Source organism: Stenella coeruleoalba (assembly GCF_951394435.1).
Source record: "Stenella coeruleoalba genome assembly, chromosome: 21".
In the NCBI taxonomy this organism is placed as follows: domain Eukaryota; kingdom Metazoa; phylum Chordata; class Mammalia; order Artiodactyla; family Delphinidae; genus Stenella; species Stenella coeruleoalba.
Window position 1 is genome coordinate 16,923,529 of NC_137167.1, and position 20,758 is coordinate 16,944,286.

The 20,758-nt window shown below is 34.4% G+C and overlaps 1 protein-coding gene across 9 annotated transcripts in view; it reads right to left on the minus strand.

Moving 5' to 3' along the window:
* The window catches only part of SGCZ (sarcoglycan zeta), a 920,121-nt gene that overhangs the window by 585,627 nt on the left and 313,736 nt on the right, over positions 1-20,758 (minus strand). For 2 of the 9 annotated variants that reach the window (XM_079908980.1, XM_079908972.1), the window contains exon 1: positions 19,553-19,872. The exons of the other annotated variants lie outside the window; for them this stretch is intronic. The gene's annotated coding sequence lies outside the window, so the exon portion shown is untranslated. Of the gene's footprint in view, positions 1-19,552; positions 19,873-20,758 lie in introns of those variants that run through there. 9 annotated transcript variants of the gene reach the window in all.

Consider the following 20,758-nt stretch of genomic DNA (forward strand, 5'->3'; position numbering starts at 1 on the left):
GAAAGCTTAGCTTAAGAAATAACAGTTAGAAATTGAGTTATTTGTAGTGAGGTGGATGGACCGACCTAGAGTCTGTCATACAGAGTGAAGTAAGTCAGAAAGAGAAAAACAAATACCATATGCTAACACACATATATGGTATCTTAAAAAAAAAAAAAAGGTTCTGAAGAACTTAGGGGCAGGACAGGAATAAAGACTCAGACATAGAGAATGGACTTGAGGACACAGGGAGGGGGAAGGATAACCTGGGATGAAGTGAGAAAGTGACATGGACATATATACACTACCAAATGTAAAACAGCTAGTGGGAAGCAGCTACATAGCACAGGGAGATCAGCTCGGTGCTTTGTGACCACCTAGAGGGGTGGGATAGGGAGAGTGGGAGGGAGATGCAAGAGGGAGGAGATATGGAGATATATGTATATGTATAGCTGATTCACTTTGTTATAAAGCAGAAACTAACACACCACTGTAAAGCAATTATACTCCAATAAAGATGTTAAAAAAAAATAAAAGGAAATAACAGTTAAAGCCAACCTGTTATACTGAATCTCCCCTAAGAATAGTTTGTAACATCTAGATTCTCTCTTTTTTCAGGGTTTCCTTGGATCGATACCCTATAGGTGGGGATGATTTATTTCTTCTGTCTTCACAGAGTTCCTTCCCTCATCAACATGTGGATGGTTAGGCAGGCTCCCAAATTATGTCTTCAACCCAATTATTGTACAGATCAAATTAGAGTTCAGTGCTATTTCTAACCACTGACTAATCACCAGGTATAGATTATTATGAAGATTATGAGACATAATGCATATATCTCTGCATAGACCACACAACCATGATACTAAACTCTATTTTTCTACAACTTTATCTTATCAACTAAAGGCCATCGTTACCCTCTCCAAAAGATTTTGGCATTGGTATACATATCTCTGGCTTTGAAAGTATCTGATGCACACCTATCAACAAAAGAGATGCACTCCTTGTCCTCATGAATCTTATATCCTGTTTTTAAATTAATGGTAAGATAAAATTATTTAATTAGCACTATGATTAAGTGAAAAGAACAGATGTGCTTAGGGTGTATAGATTTGGGTCATCAAGTAAGGTACTCTGAGGAGGTAACTTTTAGGATGAGTTTCACCAAAGAGAAGCAATGATCCAGGAGCAGAGAATGATGGGAAGAAACACCTGTGTAATGGGAAGAGCCTGTGCCAAGGTGCGGCGACAGGAGGGAACAACAGTGGGGACAGCGGCTGAATCTCAGAAAGCAATAGGAACATGGTCCGAGCGCGTACGAGAGGTTTGAAAGGCTGGACTTTGCATAAGTATGCAGGTTCATTTAAGGATTTGGCACTTTATTCTAGAATCAAAGAGAAGGTATTGAGTAGGGGAGTGATATGATTAGGCTTGTTTTCTTAAAATATTCTTTGGGTTTCAGTGTGAAAAGAAGATTTTAAAAAGCAAGAGTAAAATGAAAGATGATTTTTGGACTTGGATGAGAAGAGTAGAAGTGAAAAGATTCTAGAATGTGTATGAGTAGAATCAAAGGGATTTGATAAAGGAGAGGTGCTCTCACATATTTACATGTGAGAGGTGAGAGAATACTTTAAGAATAATCCCCTGCTGTTTGGGTTGACAGGATGAATAGGGGTGCTAATCTGCAATATAGAGAATACTTGTTGAGTACATAAAAGGATGATTCGATGGTGATACCTTCTGTTGAAGACGTATATTACAGGCATCCAAGTGAGAAAGTTGTGTAGGCAGTTGAATAATTGAGCCTGGAAGTTGGAGAAGAAATTTGTTAGGGAAATAAATTTAGGAGATTTTGGGTTATCAATAAGTAAGTGTATGAGAATGAAGAGAACATAGGGTAATAAGAGGCTGCCCAGATGATTGGGTCTATTTGAATAATAGGTTTGTTACCATATGTAATTTTATTTATTTTTGAAAAGACAACCATTTTATTTAAAAAGGAATTGTCATTATGTTCCTGGAGTCAAGGTTAATGACATAACAGCTCCCTTAGTCATAATTTATCAAAAATCCTTACATAACACCAACTGGGTGCAATGACCATATATTTTAGGAAAAATTATGAGTTAAAATGTTTGATAATTGTCATAACCACTACATCAACTTGCAGTTTAAGCATTTCCTGTAGTCCTTCCATCCCCCCTCCCTCCCTCTCTTCCTTCCTCCATCCATCCATCAAATATTTATATAACAATTACTACAGTTTGAAGATATATGAAATGAGTAAAGTATTTCCTGCCTTTAAAGATTTTATAGTCCAGTTAAGAGATTTGTAAATTGCTATAATAAAGGAAGACTGACTGTGACTCGGCGAAGGCTCTGCAAAGATGTTGATCTTTGAAAATAAGTAGCCATTTCCTCCACAGACAAGGGAGGTGCACTGGACAAGCTGGAGAAAGCTTGCCATTCCCTTAGCCCTGCAGAGAAAAGCAGCTATGGGTTCTGAGGTTCCCTGCAGTGAACCGCTATGCTAGGGACAGTAATCTGGAGAGTTTACGGAGTTAAACAACAAAATAGGTTTTTGTTGTTGTTGTTGTTGTTGTTGTTGTTTTTACCTGGGAGGTTGAATAGGAAGGAGGGGCGTAGGAAGATAAGGCAACATATATACAAGACTATGCCTCAGAATGAGGAAGGAAGGAAGGAAGGAAGGAAGGAAGGAAGGAAGGAAAGGAGGGAAGGGAAGAAGGGAGGGAAGGAAGGAAGGTAGGAAAGAAGGAAGGAAGGAACGAAGGGAGGGAGGAAGGAAGAAAGGAAGGAAGGGAGGAAAAAGGAGGGAAGAGATGAGAAAGATGAGGAGAAGAGGAGAATGTTTAAACACTGCAACAAGAGCAAGGAGATGAAGGGACATGGACACCCTGTGAGTGATTGTAGCTCAGGGTACCCTACTGGTGAAAATGTATGACATGAGGATCTTCCTCATTCTCTGAGGGGAGACCCTTCAGTGAACCCAATTTTTCTCTAGTTACTCTCCAGAAGCTGAATATTTTATGAATACCATAAACTCTTCCAAACTATCAGAGTAACTTTTTTATACATTTTCCATAAAAACTTTATCTATATAAATGATATCTATTTGACTCTAGGTAGTAGTTTTAAAAAAGAAAATCAAACAGAACACTGATAACTATAAACACTGATACATTTTAGAAGGAATAAGTTATGAACAGAAAGTAACATTTAAAAATCAAATTATTTACTTTCCCTAAATAATAATTTGATAAATCTCCAGTGATTCTAGTTTCTACCATTTCTTCATACATTTGATGAGTGAATCGTGGTGAAAGGGATACTATTGTCAATAACACTGCACAGGAAGCTTATACCTAAAAGTGATATTCAGTAACCTGTACGGCACAGAGAAACCAACCCATCAAAATCAACACACCAACAGCACTGAGGATTGTTTCCTAAACAACCAACTCAACTATTCTGCTGTGTACTGGCTGAATGGCAGCGCTGATTATATCTATTAGCCCATATAAAAAAAATCAGTTTATTCATCAATGCTGAACTCATTGAAGGTTTGTCAGTTTAAACTAAATATCAGGTTTGACTTCAATTTAGACATCAGTGAAACTCATGCTGAGTCTCATTTTTAGATTACAATAGGAAATCTGGAAGATATTTGATCACTGAAGTCAAGACAAAGTGCAGTTGAATTCATTTAATAATCATGAATATCACTGGCTTTTATTTACACTTCCAAAGATAACATACTCCAAAATTCAGAATCCCTTAAAAAATAGGCACTTTGCATATAAACACATTGTAGGAATGTTGAAATTAAAATGTTTTTGATTAATTTGTACTCTCTGATTGATAAGATTTATGCCATGAATTGAAAACCCTGTCTACCAAATATGATTTTTTTTTCCTCTGTGACTGTTTAAATAGCTCAGACTTTGAGAGTTTATAATCTAATTTATTAACAATAAGATTTTGTTTAATAAGTTGTAATTTATGTTGGGCAAGAATGCTTACTCAAAGGAAGAGAGCTTTAATTCCTGTTACATTCGCAGCCTAAATATTCCTTCAGTTATACATATGAACTACAAAATCTTGGATCAAGTTACAACTTCTAGTTGGGAGACTCTTCTATCATCCTTAATGAACCCTAAATTAGATAAGCATAGTTAGGAAGTAATTGGCCAATAAAATCCTCCTGTGATGACTCACTGGTGGCAGCAGTTTTATGATGAGTTGAAGGAATGAAAAGAAAACTCTCCATTATCCATGGAGGTGCCTCACAGCAGGTCTAGTGAGTCACCACACACAAGTTCATTGCCCTGTGCTGATAAGAAAACAAGGACATTAAGAGAATAAAATTTAGGGGTATAAAATTTTTCCCTATGACAAAAGAGCATTTTTAGTTACTATTAAAAGTTTACCTGGTTTCAGATTGAAAAAATTGCTAAGTCAAAATTTTATTTAAAGAAGACTGTATATATACAATGTGTGAAGGACTGCAATTATTTGGGAAAAAAATTCATAAAATTGTGCCAAGCAATATATCAGACAATATACAAATGGGACTTAAACAACAGATTGTCCAACTTAGAGATTTTATGTATTTTTTTCTTTTTTCATGTGCAGGAAATGTCACATTAATGTAAGCCAACTGTGCAAGAGAAGTGTTCTAACTAAAATAAGTGAAAATAAGACATGAAACAAGTTATGGGAAAATGATTCTTGTTTACATCTAGTACCAGGAATAAATGCTGACAGTCAATTTTTTTGGAGGGGGCAAAAATCACTCACTAATTGGTAATATCTATCAGTAATTATGATTCACCATTTTAGTATATACATCAGTGTAAATATTAACAGAGGCATCTTATTTATTTTAAACTATTCTGCTCAGTAAATGGCTATGCCCACAGTAAGTTTAACTAAACCCTGCCTCTAGATACTATAGCATTTGCCTCAATGAGTCTTTCATACAATATGTTGTCAGGGCAACTAAAAGGACAGAGAACTGCAATTTCATTATTAAGCAACAGGTTTTAAAATGTTCACAAGACTACTGGCAAATAAATGATGGTATGTGTACCAAATTCTAAGACTTGCCACCATATCTAATAGTGATACAGCAGCACATAAAACTTACGACCCTCACCTCTAATCACTGAAGGATACCAGTAATTATCAAAAAGAGCCAGATAATATATTGGCTTAGGTTAGTTTGTAACAGAACATAAATCTTAAAATTCTGACCCCTCCAAATAAAAGTATTGACCAGAAAATGTATATGCAAATGGATGGCTATTAAAGTAACTTAGGGTATATTTGAGTCTACATGTTGAAGGACAGATAGATGGATAGATAGACATTAGCCACTAAGATGGATAAAATATTAGAAAAGTTTCAGTTTTAAAAAAATAGGAAAATTATCCTGAAGGACTCAAACCTCAGAATTTGAAGGACAGCTGGTATGGGAGCTACGTGTAGCCTTTAATAGTGGTATATAGGGCCAGTTGGGCTACATTATATAGTAGACCAAGTATGATGATTATTACAACAGACCATGAAACAATTCAGAAATATAAAGAGAGGAGATACATTGCTGGACTCGGGTAGAAGTGACAAGAACTCAGATGGAAGAAATAACAGAAAAGAAGAGACTTATTGGATGCATTTACCTCAGGAGGGTTAAAACACAAACTCTAATCATGACCTTCCTCATAATTAGTAATATTATATCAGGAATTTTGGGTCATTTATTCAATATTATTAGACGAGGGAATGGCCATTTGGAGTCTGGAATAATTGACAAAGTCAGTTAAAGGAAATAATTTATTAAATTTTGTGTAAAAATAGTCATATTCTTTCTCAATTTATAATCTTACACTGTTATCTACCTTAAAGTGTTTTGTAAAATGGGTTTACCCTAAAATAGGTTAAGCTGGACATACGGGAAAATACCCCTTGAATTGCTTTTTCTGCAAATTCTTTCCCCTGACTTTGTTTCTTTGGGAAAACACACTTTATCTGTCAATCCCTTGTGTCTTCCCTGAAAACAACATTGCTTCCAAGTATAGAGAGTATAGCATAATGTTTTGGTACAAATGTCAAAGTTATTCCCAAATAACTTATTCCTTTTCAGAAAAGATTAGATATAGTTCAAAATGTCATGCAAAACATCTCATTATCAAATAATATACATACTTCCCCTTTCTGTGAACTAGAAGGAAAATTTTATCTTTCATTTATATCTCAAACTCATTAAAAAATAATTTCAGCAGAAATGTTTTAAAATTTATCTGTAAAATTATATATTCTTATCAGAATAAAACTCCTGATGAATTTGTAATTTGGCCAACAGCACAATTTGTTGATGTTTTTAGTGAAAGAAATTTTCTCAATAAGATTAATTCAAATTAAGTATTATACTATAAAAATTTTGAATCACTATGTTATACACCTAAAGCTAATATAATATTTTAAATGAACTATTCTTCTAAAAAAATTAAGTTTAATTAGATAATATTCAATATTTATATTTTATAATTAGATATTCTGTTATTAGATATTAGATATTCTGATATTCTGTTATTCTGCTAAGGACATCTGTTTTTTGAATTATTTTACATATTCTGTCAATAATTCTTTCTTCTTAAAACTGCTTTAGTATTTCTTTTGTTATTTCATTTCTTTATGATTTTTCATTGAGTATTATTTCTTCCTTAGATAACCATTATTTTCATTTTAACCTTCCTGATGTTTCTTTTTTAATGTTAATTTTTACATTTAGGCAAAAGTAGATGTTTCATAATAAAGATTATATTAATAAAGAAAAAGTAAACCCGTAAAGCTAATCAAAGAAAATACAAGACAATATCCTTGTGACTTAATGAAATGGGAAATACTTCTTAACACTAGTCCCACTCCCATTCTTAAGTCACAGATTATAAGGAGAAAAATTGATGGATTTCATTTCTTCAAGCTTAAATATTTTCTTTTGTCAAGTAGTGACACCATAGACAAAGTTAACAGATACGAATTTACTATCTAAAATATACTAGGAACTTCTTCATTCATCAAGGAAAAGATCTGGAATCCCAAAAGGAAAACTGTCAAGGTTACGAAGAGGAAATCTGCACGAAGGAAAAACTGTGTAAGCTGGTAATGGTTCATGGTAAAAAGATGCTCTACCTCAATAATAGTCAGATTAATGATAGTTATGAAAGAATGTAACATGACATGTTATGTTAAACGTCATGTTAACATGACATTTCTCATTATTGGAAAAATAAATAAGTCAGATAATATTAAATCCTAGAGAAAAAAGGGGACTAACGACCCTTATCCACTATTGGTTGGAGTTGAAACTGGAACAATAAATCTGGGGCACAATCTCCAGTATTTGCTGCAACTGAGTATGTGTACATTCTATCACCTAGAAATTTCTCAAATATACCAGAGAAACACACACACACACACACACACACCCCTATGAAAAGTAGTGTATGATTAAACTAATCACGGTGTTAATCATCATATCAAATAGTTGGAATCAACCTAGGAATTCATCTAGGGAAATGCATACATAAAGACTTATAAGAAGTCATAAGCTACAGACCAGAGGGTAACAGCATGGACAAATGTTCAATTAAACACTGAGTTGGAAAAAATAAGAATAAAATTTTAAACTCAAAACTATTTATATAAGCTAAACACACACAGAAAATAATATCTATATGCATTCATACACATATATACACACATACATACTTACAAGGATATACAAATATCTTAGTACATGTAAGAAAAGTACACTGCAAGCACATTTATAAATACAATAAAGGGTCTACCTATGAGGAAGAGATAGTGTTAGGGTTTGGGTGAAATATAAAACAAAACAAGGTTTTAAAAGCCCAAAGAAAAGCTTCCCAAAGACACAGTTTTTGTGCCATTCACTGAGATAAATAAAATGCTGTGTGTTTGAGACATAGAAAGAAAAATAAAAGCAATAAAGAAAAGGCTAATAATATATTGAGTATCAGCACTCTGTTTCACATACTGCAATAGCTACAATTTATTAGTTTTAAGATGTCCCCTATTATTTTATATAATGAACTGCTTGTGGAAACTGAGGATCATAATAAATGTGCATATTCAAATAACACTTGAGACTATTTGAACATTTTGTAAATGTTACTTTTTGAAGATTTTAAAAAACAGAATACTTTTACATAAATGCCTACAAACCTTAAAAAAAATAAATATTCAGAAAGATACTAGGTGTCTACTAAACCAATAGTTCTTAAATCATGCTCTGGAAAACTTAACTACTATGAAGATGTATCACGTCATCCACAAGCAAAGGGTATTTTTGCTTGTTTCTACCAAACGATGAAAATTTACACTGCTACTAATTGGCTTCTAAAACATTTGAAAGTTATTCAGTTGAGTAATTGTCCTAAATCTACAATCACTTTATGTCTCTCATCTATACTGAAATCAACAAACTAGGACTGATAAGAATGAAGGTTAAACCACAGAACATTGTGTGATGCACACGTACTTCTGTGAAATCTACTGGAGACCATCCATGAGGTGTGTATAGATCTGTTTAGCTTTAGAACATTATCGTTTGCCTCACTTGGGTCCTTATGAGAAAAACCTTTCTTTGTGAGTAGTACATGTCACAAATAGAGCAACTAAGGTAATAAACTATGCTCTTGTTATGAAGTCAGAGTACTTTCAAATATATACAAATATCAGTGATATTTCTGCCACTCTGAATTTATAACAATTCAATAACTTTAAATTATGTCTCATAGATAACTCAAACTGTCACCAAAACATATTCTTTTAATTTTATTCTGCCTGCAAACATGATACTAGTTTTATACATGTTAGTGGATCATTGAAATGTAAATCATTTGTTTATAAAATGATGGTAATTTACTTTATCCAGGCACCTCCAAGGTATGGGGTCTAATCTTCCCCAAAGTTTTTTTTTTTTTTTTGACTTCCAGTTAATTATTAAAAAGTACTGCTTCACCTATGACTAGATGTCTCCAGTAACTAACTTGTGCTTGTTAGTAAATTTTTTTTCTTAATGAAGAATGAAAACTGCTTGACCTCATCTGTTACCTCTTGCATCTCTCCCTCTTCCCTGGGGTGTATGTAAGTTATGAGAATAGGGGGAAAAAAAAAAAAAGCACAATTTACTAACATTTCTGGAATAAGATGGCTAATTACACCTATTCTAACTCTTATTATCAAAAAATACTAAATAATATTTAATATTCATAATGTATACAACCAAGGGCAAACAACAATATTGGAGCTAGGAACAGTGTATTAATATCATTAATTAATGCTTTTTGGAAAGGATAATTTGTACTAGGGAAAGTTATACATTAGTTTAAATCATGTGAAATCAGTGTACTTATTTTCAGGTCAAAGCCAAACAAATAGGAACCATTAGAAAAGAAAATTTCTGGCTTGTTATGTGCTGCTGTACACTGTGTCTGCAGTTAGACTGAAAAAGATTGTTGATAGAATTTTCCACATCTCTTTGATAAGCTGATAGGAATAATTTATAACAATTATATGATATATTTATGTATTACAACAATTTCTTTTAAATTATTTTTATCTAAGTTACTGCAATTGGTACTCAAAATGTTCAATAAGTTTAGAAAGATAGGTATGATGCTTAATTTTGAAAATAAGGGGAAAAAAAGTTTATTTATTCAACACGTATTTAACTAATGGCCATTGTATAACATGTACTGACTGAGGACATGGCAAACTCCCCATGAGGTCACATCCAAGGAGGGAATATGATAAAGAAACACAGGAATGGGCAAGTTACAGATTTTTATCAAGGTTCAGAGAACCCCATTCAGACTGTTAGCAAATATAAGTCAAGAAAACAAAGTTTCTGATATTTTGAATTCCTAGATTCTTATTATACTAATATGAGACCAATAATTGGTTACTTAATTTTCTACTGCACTGTTGTGTGTCCTCTATTTTTTTCTTTCAGATATTTATCTCCCTAATTATTCTGTAAGATTCTGATAACATGGGCCATGTATAATATGTCATTATCTCTCTCATAGCACCTAGGACAATGCTGGGCATAAAACAGGGACTTTAGTGATGTGGATCCATTTTTCCAAAATTACTAAGGAGAGGTTTGCAAATTACTTGTATCACGTTGATTAAGTATCTCATCCTGTTTATGCTATTAATCCATTCAGTTAATCATTTTACCTTACCTTCCAGCCCACTCCTCATGTCAATCACTATAATTTTCAATTAGCAGAACCCAAATTAAACAAGGCTTTTTTTATGTATTGATATCTACCTGGCCTCAAGGAAAAACTGTTAAATTCTGAAGCTATCTGAGTTTTAATCTAATTTTCTACTTCCCCAAATAAATCACTTTTAGGTAATTCCTTTAAAAATATTTAATATTTTCCTTGATGTACAGTTCTTTAGCAAAATGAGTAATTCCATGTTTTAATTTTGTTATGTCTTTCCTCTATTGACTAGAAATATGTCTCAATTAATTTTTGCTTGTTTTTCCTTTCAAAATCTGAAGAAATTACCTTAACTTCCCCACATCTGGTTTATCCATGCTAAACATTCACAAGTCTTAACTTTATGTAATATTATTTTTTCAGTAAATTTTGTGAATAAATATGATTTAATTATTAGGCTTTTAAGACTTTTTTTTCTTTTTAGGCCATAATAGTTTTAACTAAGAAGGCACAAGTATAGCCCCTTACCTGCCAAAAAGATAAATGTAAATCAAAATCAAGTACAAATGGAAAGAAAGCTATACAAAGTTAGCACAGTGTACTTATTGTCTATCACTGAGGGTTTTCCGTTGCAGTATAATTGACATACAATATCATATTAGTTTCAGTTGTACAACATTGTGATTTGATATTTGTATACACTGTAAAATGGTCACCACAATAAGTCCAATGACCATCCATCACCATACAAAGTTAATACTATACTATTAACTATATTGTCCCTTCTGTACATTATATCCCCATGACTTATTTTGTTATTGGAAGTTTGTACTTATTAATTTCCTTCATCCATTTCCCCCATCCTCCAAAACCCCTCTCCTCTGGCAACCACCAAACTGTTCTCTGTATCTATTAAGTCTGGGTTTTTTTTGTTTGTTTTGTTTTTTAGATTCCAAATATAGGTGAGATAATGCAATATTTGTTTGGATCTGACTCCAAAGGCAAGAGAAACAAAAGCAAAAATAAGCAATGGGACTGTATCAAACCAAAAAGCTTCTGTACAGCAAAGGAAACCATCAACCAAATGAAAAGGCAACCTACAGAATGGAAGAAGATATTTGTAAAGTATATATCCAAAAAGGGGTTACTATCCAAAAAGGGATTACTGTCCAAAATATATAAAACTCATACAACTCATATAATACAAAAAAACCCAAATATGGCTTCCCTGGTGGCGCAGTGGTTGAGAGTCTGCCTGCCGATGCAGGGGACACAGGTTCGTGCCCCGGTCCGGGAGGATCCCACATGCCGTGGAGCGGCTGGGCCCGTGAGCCATGGCCGCTGAGCCTGCGCGTCCGGAGCCTGTGCTCCGCAACGGGAGAGGCCACAACAGTGAGAGGCCCGCGTGCCGCAAAAAAAAAAAAAAAAAAATCTGATTAAAAACTGGGGAGAGGATCTGAATAGACATTTTTCCAAAAAAGACATACATATGGCCAACAGGCACATAAAAAGACGCTCAACATCACCAATCATTAGGAAAATGCAAATCAAAATCACCATGAGATATCACCTTATACCTGTCAGAATGGCTATCATCAAAAGGACAACAAACAACTAATGGTTACTTGAAGATGTAGAGAAAAGGGAACTCTCATGAACAGTTGGTGGAAATGTAAATTGGTGCAACCACTATGGAAAACAGCACGGAGGTTCCTCAAAAAATTAAAACTACAGCTACCATATGATGGCAATTCCACTACTAGATATTTATCTAAAAAAAAACAAAACAAGAACTTAATTTGAAAAGATATATGCACACCTATGTTCATTGTAGGATTATTTACATGGCCAAGATAAGGAAACAACCTAAGTGTCCCTTGATGGATGAATGAATAAAGAAACTTGTGAGATATGTACACACACACACACACACACACACACACACACACACACACACACACACACACACACACACACACACACACACACACACACACAGGATTACCACTCAGCCATAAAAAAGAATGAACTCTTGCCATTTGGGACAACATGGATGGACCCTGAGGGTATTATGCTAAGTGAAAACTTTTTACATAAATACTTAAATTTGAGGAATTCCTTGTCAGCTAACATGTCAGATGTTGATCTGGGAAAATATGATGATTTTAATTATAAGGCATGGTTTTAACTACTAATCACCCCCCTCTAGGAACTCTGGCTTGTCCATTTATATTATTTTCGTGCTTAAAAACATCCCTCAATTCTGTCACCTAGAAATCAACAATTCTCCATGTATTCTTTGAGCAGTGTAGACATATAGTGAAACCAGATATTTTGGACAGCATATTTATATGTACAGCCAAAAACTGAATCATGCTTTGAGTAACTATTAGTGGTTAATAGAGCTTATACTCCACTAATTCCTCTATTTATAATACATGAACTTCTATCACGTCAACTATATCCACACTCCGTGCTTTAATAGTCAGCTTATCTAAATATAAAATGTTCTATTTATTATAATTACTTTTCATCTTACTTAAGTTATGGCAGTCTATTAAACTTATGATCCTAGTTAGTCTTTCAAGTTTGTATCATCAAAATCAATGATATAGTTTCCATACCCTCACTTAACATGATAAAAAATTAATAAGGTAACTCTCAATTGGTTAAAACAGAACTCTTCAATTAGCAATTACTGTCATCAACATATATTGGGATAAACTCATTCAACTGGTTAAACTCCATTATACATTCCTCAATCATTTTACACATAAGAATATCAGGGAACAACTGGCCAAATGACTGATTATTTGTGGCACGTCCTTAAAACTTATTTTTAGTAAATTTATAATCTTATTGCTATCTTTTTAAGTACACATAAACCTTGTATTTAATAATGTTCTCAAAATTTTGACTGAGATTAATAAATATTTTTTCTTAGTAGCTGAATCTAGAGTTTTGGTCTGACTTTGGTCTGAGTCTATTGATATATATTTGATAATACACATTAACAGAAAATGCTAAAGTAAAAACAGACTGAGTTACTGATTTCTTTAGACTACCTAGCCGATAATTTCTTCAAATTTATATTATTGTTAGATATCTATTATATCTCTTATGCTGACAAGAGGATGATAATCATGTGATGCCACGCTTTGTAAGTCATTAGAAAAGTTATTTAACTTGGTTTATATTGTACTTTAATATTCTTATTAAAAACCACATGGTATTTTTCAGAAGTGTAGAAGAATACATCCTAGACGATTGTCAGTTTGAGCAATAACCCTAAAGTAGATATAATAACAAATACATTTGGCAATCTATACCAGAATAATTATCTCAAAGGTTCTAACAATCAGATCACTAATTTGTTCATAAGTGATAAAATATTCTAAATTTCATTATGATGCCATACATTAGATGATACTTATGTGTTTTTTGTTTTATTCTGTTTTGTTTTGATGGGTGGTGAGATAGAGATAATTTTGCCTGTCTTCATCAGATGAGAAGCACTCTGAATTCTTTGACATATTTCAGGTTTATTTTTCCACCTCCTGAGAAGTGATGCAGTGAGCAGAAAATGCCTGTGGGCAGTGGGTGTACTTCAAATTGTCAGAGTGATCATGGTGTCCAGATCTGGATTAGTTAGATCCTAATGGCTCACATTTCTAATCTACCACAATCTATTACATCCCAATAAAAACAGTGATCCTGGATGATTTCCTGCTCCCCATATCTCACAGAATATGCTGACACCATAGCCCATTCTTCCTGTGGAAAGACAGCATCAAATCCAATCCGGGATACTAAGGTATCTATCGAATAAAAAGCAGTTACACACACACACACAAACACATGCAAGCATTTGGTAAACAAGAAAAAACACAGCATGCTGTCAATTACATAATCCCTGACAGCTAACCCTGGACTACTAATCATTTGTTAATTTAAGAATCAGATATAAAAATTTTAATAAATATAAAATTTCAGAAATAATGAATGCTCTATGGAGAAATTTAACTTCAGATTTCATACCAAAACCTGCTTGCAGAAATGCTTTACTGATTGTAGAAGTATTACAGTTTGTGACAATGAGAATATATCTTTATAGGACTATAAAGTACTGTTTGAAGTACTTTATATATGTATACATACTATTTTACCTCTATCTTTCAATCTCTCTTGTCGTTTATTTCCTAAAAAAAACTAATTAGTTTCAGAAACTAAGCATATTTTATATCTTACATACAAATTCAAATAAAATTTTGAAAGAATAAAAAATAATATGAAGTAACTTTTATCTCTTTATTGAAATGATAAAAGGATCCTGCACATGTCAAAGACTTTAAATAATGATAATCTTCTAATAAACCATCACTTTCGCTATTTGTTTCTTCATTTACATACCCAAGGTGAGGAGTAGCTGCTTTAATGCTGTGTTAGTTATCTGTATCTATTTTATTTACATATATTTTTTTCTGGTTTATAGACACTTAAGTATCAAAAAATAATTTTAAAAGATAGAGTGGTGTCTTAAATAATAAACTAGAGATATAACAAGAAAATATTCCCTTTCAAAATTCTTCTCTTATGATTACACACATTGGACAGACGCATGTTGTTGTTGCTCCACTTAATGACTTAAAAAATTGAAGTTATGGTTTATAGGTTTGCTATGCATACGCGATACACCAAAACTGACTTAAGACTCCAAAACGAAAAGTCTTCCAGATTGACACTTCATAAAATGTCCCTTTGTAAGAATATAAAATCCATCTCACTTCAGCACAGGAATCATTAAATATTACTTTATACTGTATGTTTAGAACTATAAAATTTTAGAACATAGATTCTTTCTAATGTTTCATCTCAATAAAATCATTTTAAGTAACTGTACACTTCAAATGAGGACAAAATAATGTGAAATATAGTAATGATGTTTCCAAGCTGTCATGGATTACTTGTCAAATAAGGTTTCTAACTCACAGGACCATGTCTGTCAGCAATACAACAGCATGGCAAAATTCTGAAAGTCACCCCTCACCTGAGAACGCCAAGATAAAAATGTCAGAAACGATGGCCTATATACAGATCTTGGCTGCAATGTGAAACACCACTGTTTTGCCAGAACCCAGAAGCTTCCAGAACTAATGAAAAATGAAATTTTGAGTTGATTGTGATCTCAACAGGAAATGAAATACATCTTTCGATTTCTTTGGAGGACTACCAACAACGTCTCCTTGTATCAGATCTGCTTCCAATTCTTAACTGGGTTCCAGAAAGGAAAAAGACTAACACCCCACAGTGAGAGAATACACTGTGTAGCTACCCACTTATTTAATCATTCTTGTTTGGTTTAGACTGCAATTTAGTTTGTTCTATTTAATAAAAATATTTTTATAAATTTTAATAATATGTGTTACCATAAATAAGTGTGCCCAATGTAGTCAACAGAAACAAAAATGTGGAAAGGTATATCTGTATTGGCAAATATTTTTATAACTCATTTTCAATTAATTAAAAATAGAGAAAATCTCATCCTAATTGTTCAGTGTAGCCTTTACAAATTAGGATTTTGACATTAACTAATAAAAATTTCAAATACTTATTTGCATGACTTTAAAAACTATACGTAATTACTTAATAAATACAATGAGTAGAAAAATAAGTACTTAAGTACCTTCTTATTACAATTCTAAATATGTAGACCAATATTTCCTAAACTGTGTGCTAAAAACCATAGGGTCTTTGAAAAGTAGGTCTTGCGTTAAATACATTTGGGAGAACTACATCAGCGAACAGTTCTAATTCATCTTTGCATGCTTTGAAATGTTAGAGAAAAATATAACAATACTAGTTTAACTTTGTTTATTTCATAACATCTTTTCTCATAACAAACTTTCATCATCTAGGCCTGAAAAGTTTATTGTTTCCCTGGAAGAATATACAAAGATGTCTGCAACCAAAGTATGAAGCAAGTGTGTCCTTCAGACAGACTTCCCTCCACCAGAGTGCTGCCCATTTATTTAATTTTCTCATGAACGTAAGCAAAACGTATTAATGCAACCATTATGGTAAATTTTATATGTGACATATTTAATAAATGAGAGTACTATGCTCATTAAAAAACATTTGTATATAATAACAGGTCTTGGAAAGATATCAGTCAGAAATCAATGTGGGAAAATGGCAGCAGGCAGAAAGGCAAAGAAGATTCTTTAGTAACAGGTTTTCCAAATGAAGTCCCTTAAAAGAAAAATCAATACAGCTCTCTGGTCATGAGGATGATAAAATTAAAGCTACCTTGTTTCAGAGAAATCCCTAGGACAGCTGATCTTCATAAACTTGAGACGAAAAAATAAGAATTAAGTTTTTAGAAGAATAAGCAAAAATGTTCTAGTTTAGAGCATACTCATGAAATTCACATTTCCCCCACATTTATACAGGTATAATTGACAATTTAAAATTGTCCATATTTAACGTATACAACTTCATGATGTGACACCGTAACGGAGCAGGACCCCCTGGGAGGCCTTCCCACAATAGACCCCCCCCCACCCATGTCCTCCGCCTGCCTTTTGTCTGTAGAAACACTTTAGTCAAAGAATAAATTTAATCAGAGAAGTGAGAAAATGCAGAAAGAGGAAAACAGTCAAGTAAGACAAAATAATAATACTTTAGCCATTAAACAAAGTCCAGGACCTTTAGTTCCTCCTCAAGTACTATAGATACTGTTCTGAGCCGCGTCCTGTGAGCTGTTTGGTAGATACTAAAACCCCCGCCAGGTGGGAGAAATAAACTGCCGCCCACAAGCACGCAGACGCCAGACTGATTGGCACCAGGTTGATGGTGTTGACTCCTGATTACCTCACCACCAACTAATCAGAACGTCCACGAGCTGATCACGCCCTGCTCCTTGAACACCGTAAGATTCCTCACTACCCCCTCCAGGGCGGGACACACAGTCTTGAGGGCATTAAACCCGCTGTGGCCCCTTTTCCCTGGCAAAGCAATTAAGCTATTTCGTTCTGCTTCACCCAAAACTCTGGCCCCGAGATTTAATGTGTCACTGGTGTACAGAGGCCGAATTTCGGCAATAATGTATGTATACATTGTGAAATAATAGCCACAATCAAGCTAATTAACATCCATCACCTCACATAGCAACCATCTTCTTTTTCACATTTTTAATAGTTAGGATGTAGAAAAATGCATGGATAATCACTGTTGTGAGAATGCTTTCCTTTTAAAGGGTATAAAAGATTATTCAGAAATAAACACTTCTAAAGTGTAAAACGTGTTCAGAGAAATTGTGCAACCTACAATCAAACATACATATTATGCAAACATATACCGAAGATGTACACACACACTGCATACATATACACATAATATGAATGTACTGATGTCATAAACAAAACAAAATAAGGGAGTATCTGGGGCATCAATATCTTAACTTCAATTTCTGTCTCTATGGTAGCCTCTGCATCCCTCCATTACACGCCTAATTCCTTCTCACACTGGCAATGTTAGCTTCTCCCAATCATCCTATACCTGTGCTCCTGGTTACATCTGAAAGCTTTTAAGTCAGGGAGTTGCCTCTGTTCATTTCCTGGCCAACAAAGAAATCTATTTGACTAAAGGTTGTTTGGAAGCAGGTAAGATACGGTGAAAAATGCCTACACTAGAGGCATATCAAGAGAGTTCTCTTAGCCACAGTACATACATTCCAAGAATAACCCCTACCTGAATAACACTTTAAAATCCAACGGAGAAAATATACAAAATAACACAGGCACTTAAAGTAATTTGTAAAATGCTCTTTCAAATGTTGTTCCCCAAATCTTATCAAACAAATAGGCAAAGGTACAGGAAGATATTCTCCACAATTATTAGTAATTCCTTTGTATACTTTTGGAAAACACATTATTCCTTTCAGCACACTGGCAAGCTATTTTGGGAAATACTGTTATACATGCAATTCAGAAGGTCTCACGTTGCAGAAGAACTTGTTACTTTGCTGGGAGCCGACCCAAGGGCCCCCAGATCATTTCTATTAGATTGCTAACACTGCAAAGCCTTTGCAAGGAAAAGGAGGATTGGCAGGTGGCATCACTTGGAACTGAGCATGACACATATTTGCTACATCTCATTTGTGTTTCTTACTGAAGTAAAAATAATTTTTTTTCAGCCAGTAAAAGCTCTTTCATAACTATCTTACTGTTTTTCCATCCCCTTTCCTGAAGAGTTCAGAGATTTTTTTTGTAAAAAGTATGGATATCTTCCATAGCTTTAAAGATGTACAAAGTTTATGCAGTTATCATGAATCTAGCACCATGGCACCATACAAAAGTATCTGTAAATTCAATAGCAAGCCATTTGGGGAAACAAAAGTCTATTTGTATGTGTACATCAGCTATCACAGCAATTTAACTTCAGAGACTGGGTACTTGAGAAATAAAATATAACTAGTTTTATATTTCCAATAAATGTTAAACATTTTAACAGGTTCTCCAGTAGCTTGATAAATAAATTGTTGGGATTTTTAAAAAGTCACAACTAGTTTTTGTATTGAAAGTACAACCTAAACACACAGTATGTTAATATACATGTAGGTTTGTAGAATAAGATAATAATGGCACTACTTATAGACTACAAGGATTAAAAGCATTTTTGCATGGTAGATACATTTCAAAAAGGAGGTTTTAAAATACCGTGTATGAGCAATTGGTAAATAACAAAGTAATATGCCAGACTTCTACTAAAGCTCTTTGATTTCTTATCCACTGCCTTAAGATTATGAAACATTTATAACTAGAAATAAAGCAATAGTCATGCTGTTTAGATAGCACAGGTGTAGCACAGAGAAACAAAACAAAATTCCGTACTCGAGAAAGCCAAAACTTTTTGACATGCTAAACAACAAACAATAACTTTTAGTGAATCCTTGATAGAAGTGCTACCAGGACACACACACCATGGAAGAAAGAAGGAAATAGTTCAAAAATAAGGTGAAGAAACAAGTGCCCCCCAACCCTTATCCCCAGGAAATACATTCCAAGACCCCCAGACGCCTGAAACCGCAAATGGCACCAAACCCTTGAGACACTTATGTTTGTTTCCACTGCAGACATACTTGTGATAAAGTTTAATTCGTAAACCAGGCACAGCAAGAGACTGACAACAACAATAATAAAATAGAACAATTAGAACAACAAAGTTACGTGAACACGGCCTCTCTCAAAGTATCTTACGTACAAATTTAAGGCTTTTTCCATCTTAGCACTTACTGCGCTCTGTGGCTGTAACTGTCAGTCTGAGGTGCGACAGCAAAATGAGCACAATCTTTCCTTTCTCCATAGTTTCACGAAGATTCAGTTTTACCGTAGATCTTAGCAATGTCAGAGTATGACTTTTCTTTTTTCCTAAGTCAAGAGCTTTCACCTTTTCACTTAAAGGAAGCGCTTTACGGCTTCGCTTTGGCATGTTCAAACTGCCAGCAACTCTACTTTTGCACTTTGGGGTCATTATTAATTAAAACGAGGCTCCCCTCTACCTCAAGCCCTGAGGCGGCTACTAGGTAACTAACGGTCGGTCGGGATATGCGGGGGAGGGGACGTTGTTACGTCTCAGGCAAGACCTCGCGAGATCATAATGCGACTCTGAACAGCAATGTAAAACTTATGAACTGTTTATTTCTGGATTTTTCCATGTAATATTTCAGATCCTGGTTGACCGCGGGTAACTGAAACTGCAGAAAGCAACACCGCGGGTAAGGGGTAATGCTGTAAGAAGATGTTTTTCTCAACCAAATGTTAGCAGAATTGTGGAATTGTTACTGTGCCAGGCTATTTTTTCAAGTATGTCCCAAATTTGCCAGTGACCTTATCACACCGCGAACCGTATCTAGTGTAAGGCAATACTTGGTTGTGGAACATTATATTTTGTAATCTGTATAAAAAATTTTGGGCTTCCCTGGTGGCGCAGTGGTTGAGAGTCCGCCTGCCGATGCAGGGGACACGGGTTCGTGCCCGGTCCGGGAAGATCCCACATGCCGCGGAGCGGCTGGGCCCGTGAGCCATGGCCGCTGAGCCTGCGCGTCCGGAGCCTGTGCTCCGCAACGGGAGAGGCCACAACAGTGAGAGGCCCCCGTACCGCAAAAAAAAAAAAAAAAAAAAAAAAAAAAAATTAACACACCTTTCTTTAAAGACAAACAAGCAATTTAGTTCTACAACTAAGATCCCATTCTGCAAGATGGCACTTTATCTTGATTTAACTTTGTCCATCTAGACGTGAGCAAAGTTCCTCTTTCTCTACAGAAAGCTGTTCTGGGTAACTAGTCCTATATACATAAGTGGCATTAACCTATACTCACATGTAGGTACATCAGAGGGTTTGGATGGGTGCACACCGCAGCTACGGCGTAACTATTTTCAAAAGAACAATTCCTAGTCCTTTGGTTATTTATGGACTTTGTTTACTGTATTAATCTGCTG